The following is a 4,461-nucleotide window of genomic DNA, read 5'->3' on the forward strand; positions in this document are numbered from 1 at the left end:
GACCATTGTTTTTTTTCTACTTATTAGAAATGGGATCTTTATACTCCTCTAAATTGTGATAATGTCCCTTATCTCCAAAATGCGTAGTAAAATGGTTTGATATGAGGTGTGCATATAGTATGGAATGTCCTGAATAAGAACCACCATTGTTTTTTTCTACTTATTAGAAATGTGGTCTTTGTAGCCCTTTAAAGTGTAATAATGTCCGATATCTCGAAAACACTGCAGTAAAATGGTTTGATATGAGGTGTGCATATAGTATGGGACGTCCTGAATAAGAACCGACCATTGTTTTTTTCTACTTATTAGAAATGGGATCTTTATACTCCTCTAAAGTGTGATAATGTCCCTTATCTCCAAAACGCTACAGTAAAATGGTTTGATATGAGGTGTGCATATAGTATGGGACGTCCTGAATAAGAACCGACCATTGTTTTTTTCTACTTATTAGAAATGGGATCTTTATACTCCTCTAAAGTGTGATAATGTCCCTTATCTCCAAAACGCTACAGTAAAATGGTTTGATATGAGGTGTGCATATAGTATGGGACGTCCTGAATAAGAACCGACCATTGTTTTTTTCTACTTATTAGAAATGGGATCTTTATACTCCTCTAAAGTGTGATAATGTCCCTTATCTCCAAAACGCTACAGTAAAATGGTTTGATATGAGGTGTGCATATAGTATGGGACGTCCTGAATAAGAACCGACCATTGTTTTTTTCTACTTATTAGAAATGGGATCTTTATACTCCTCTAAAGTGTGATAATGTCCCTTATCTCCAAAACGCTACAGTAAAATGGTTTGATATGAGGTGTGCATATAGTATGGGACGTCCTGAATAAGAACCGACCATTGTTTTTTTCTACTTATTAGAAATGGGATCTTTATACTCCTCTAAAGTGTGATAATGTCCCTTATCTCCAAAACGCTACAGTAAAATGGTTTGATATGAGGTGTGCATATAGTATGGGACGTCCTGAATAAGAACCGACCATTGTTTTTTTCTACTTATTAGAAATGGGATCTTTATACTCCTCTAAAGTGTGATAATGTCCCTTATCTCCAAAACGCTACAGTAAAATGGTTTGATATGAGGTGTGCATATAGTATGGGACGTCCTGAATAAGAACCGACCATTGTTTTTTTCTACTTATTAGAAATGGGATCTTTATACTCCTCTAAAGTGTGATAATGTCCCTTATCTCCAAAACGCTACAGTAAAATGGTTTGATATGAGGTGTGCATATAGTATGGGACGTCCTGAATAAGAACCGACCATTGTTTTTTTCTACTTATTAGAAATGGGATCTTTATACTCCTCTAAAGTGTGATAATGTCCCTTATCTCCAAAACGCTACAGTAAAATGGTTTGATATGAGGTGTGCATATAGTATGGGACGTCCTGAATAAGAACCGACCATTGTTTTTTTCTACTTATTAGAAATGGGATCTTTATACTCCTCTAAAGTGTGATAATGTCCCTTATCTCCAAAACGCTACAGTAAAATGGTTTGATATGAGGTGTGCATATAGTATGGGACGTCCTGAATAAGAACCGACCATTGTTTTTTTCTACTTATTAGAAATGGGATCTTTATACTCCTCTAAAGTGTGATAATGTCCCTTATCTCCAAAACGCTACAGTAAAATGGTTTGATATGAGGTGTGCATATAGTATGGGACGTCCTGAATAAGAACCGACCATTGTTTTTTTCTACTTATTAGAAATGGGATCTTTATACTCCTCTAAAGTGTGATAATGTCCCTTATCTCCAAAACGCTACAGTAAAATGGTTTGATATGAGGTGTGCATATAGTATGGGACGTCCTGAATAAGAACCGACCATTGTTTTTTTCTACTTATTAGAAATGGGATCTTTATACTCCTCTAAAGTGTGATAATGTCCCTTATCTCCAAAACGCTACAGTAAAATGGTTTGATATGAGGTGTGCATATAGTATGGGACGTCCTGAATAAGAACCGACCATTGTTTTTTTCTACTTATTAGAAATGGGATCTTTATACTCCTCTAAAGTGTGATAATGTCCCTTATCTCCAAAACGCTACAGTAAAATGGTTTGATATGAGGTGTGCATATAGTATGGGACGTCCTGAATAAGAACCGACCATTGTTTTTTTCTGCTTATTAGAAATGGAATCTTTATACTCCTCTAAAGTGTGATAATGTCCCTTATCTTAAAAACGCTGAAGTAAAATGGTTTGATATGAGGTGTGCATATAGTATGGGACGTCCCGTATAAGAACTGACCATTCTTTTCTTCTACTTATTAGAAATGAGGTCTTTATAGCCTTCTAAAGTGTAATATTATCCTTTGAAAATTATAGTAATACAGAACAGTCAAAGACAACAATAAATTACACGAATATTAAAGCAGATGGGCAAAAAAAATCCTAAAAAATGTCATCATATCTCAATTCCGGGCGTCTAGATGAAAAGCGCTCTGAAAGCGCGTTCCCTCTGTGTTGTTCCTGCTATTACCGTAATTATAGTAATACACGCGCAGTATTTTCACTCGCGGCTGGCTTGACCGTGTTTTTCTGAAGTGCGGCTGGCTTGAACGCCATTAGAGGTACAGAACGCCACACAGCAACTTTTCGGCATTGCACCAAGCAAAAATCAATCGAAATAATCACATAAAGATCAATTGCCTAACATAAGGTCTCCGCGCGTTAATTTGAATGGTTTGTTTCCACCCACGGCATAAACGGTTATGACGTTTTTGTGGGCGTTCCCAGCAATGCCGAACAAGTCTATACATAGTTACCAAGTTTTAATTCTAATTACTAAATTTCTATCATTAAATAATACTTATAATATATAATAATATCATATTATATTGCTTGACTGACTGATGTTGAGTGTACTTTCAGATATTTCAAAAGCTGTGCCATTTTACAAACATATACAGTATATATATAGATAGATAGATAGATAGATAGATAGACAGATAGACAGATAGATAGATAGATAGATAGATAGATATACAGTAATAACAGACAGCTCTGACAACAAGTTTCTGTCCGCGTCTCCGCATGTGTGCGCGAGTGCGTGTCTGTCTGTACTGTGTCTGTGTGTACGTCTGAGAGAGACTGGGAGAAAGAAAGCTTGATTTCTGTACATAAAAAAGGTTGAAGACATGGAAATAGTTTGTCATTTTTACCCTATTGTTTGTTATATTTATTTGCCCAATGTCTTCTGGGGTTTTTGGTTCTTTTACTGTTGTAGATATTCCATAGTATAACAAAAATATGATATATCTCTTCATTGTGTTTGGGCCCCCCCTGGACAAGCAAGCATAGGCATGTGCCTAGAATGCCTATGCGTAAATCCGGCCCTGAGTACACTACCTGTGATTTGAATCGGATCTGCTCTTTAGTGTTCGCTGCTGTTACCACGAACCTGGACCAGGCGATTCCCAATCCATGGATACCTGCACACAGTCATATCAGAGAAGTGTGGTACACTGCTGATAAGCCACACCATTTATGCTTCAAGAATTTTGTTGCACCATGGGATTTAATTTACCTTACCAGTAGGATATAGAGTATCCACAGACTAATGCTTGCTTAAAAAGACAGAATGAAGAGGCAGAAATATGAACATAATCATCAGTCTGATTAACTCGCAAAATATTCCATGTGAAGAAATGCAGGACAAATTCCCCAAAAACATAATGAGCAAAAAATACCTTTTACCTCAAAATATACTTAAACGGTTATTTTCTAAAATAAAGATTGTAACTGCTATAAATCTTTGTCATAACCATGTATAACAAAAATATTATATATCTCTTCATTGTGTTTGGGACCCCTGGACGAGCAAGCATAGGCATGTGGCTAGAATGCCTATGCGTAAATCCGGCCTTGACCAGAACTCAGGGGCGTAATTTCCACTGGGGACAGAGGGGACATGTCCCCCCCACTTTTTAAAATCACGTTTGTTTCCCCCCCATTTTCAAATTCGTTTGTTATGATTTTTTTAACGCACGCCGTCATCGCCACGGAGGAGCAGGACCGAGCAGGGCACAGACGCACGCGTCCAGGAACGTCGCATGCACACTCTAAAAATTAGGGATGGGCGATACCACTTATTTTGTTTTCGATACGATACCGATATTTTTCAAGGCAGTATTGTCGATATCGATACCGATTCAATACTTCTGAACTAAACTTTTAAATTATGACATTTATGAAATTATTAAATTACTAAAAGTAAAATGGGTAATGATAAGCACGTAACTTTATGTTTAAAACGCATTTTAACATTCAATACGCCTTAATTGTAACTTATTAGGTTATATTTTTGTTTACACATGATTCAAATCTATAAATACTACAGCTGAACTATGATCACTTTAGTAAAACCATGGTTCATTTTCATAAGGGACTGCCAGTGACCGGCTGTTGCATGCATAAAATGCAACCTTTTTATTCT

General features: G+C 36.6%; 1 long non-coding RNA gene across 1 annotated transcript in view; it reads left to right on the forward strand.

The window, feature by feature from the left end:
• Window positions 1-2,483, forward strand: part of LOC107664002 (uncharacterized) — a 5,746-nt gene extending 3,263 nt beyond the window's left edge. The window contains exon 3 of the long non-coding RNA XR_001631413.1: window positions 2,315-2,483. This is a non-coding gene — a long non-coding RNA (uncharacterized LOC107664002). The remainder of the gene's footprint in view (window positions 1-2,314) is intronic.
• Window positions 2,484-4,461: the final 1,978 nt, after the last annotated feature.

This window comes from Sinocyclocheilus anshuiensis, unplaced genomic scaffold (assembly GCF_001515605.1).
Source record: "Sinocyclocheilus anshuiensis isolate Anshui unplaced genomic scaffold, SAMN03320099.WGS_v1.1 scaffold247, whole genome shotgun sequence".
In the NCBI taxonomy this organism is placed as follows: Eukaryota; Metazoa; Chordata; class Actinopteri; order Cypriniformes; family Cyprinidae; genus Sinocyclocheilus; species Sinocyclocheilus anshuiensis.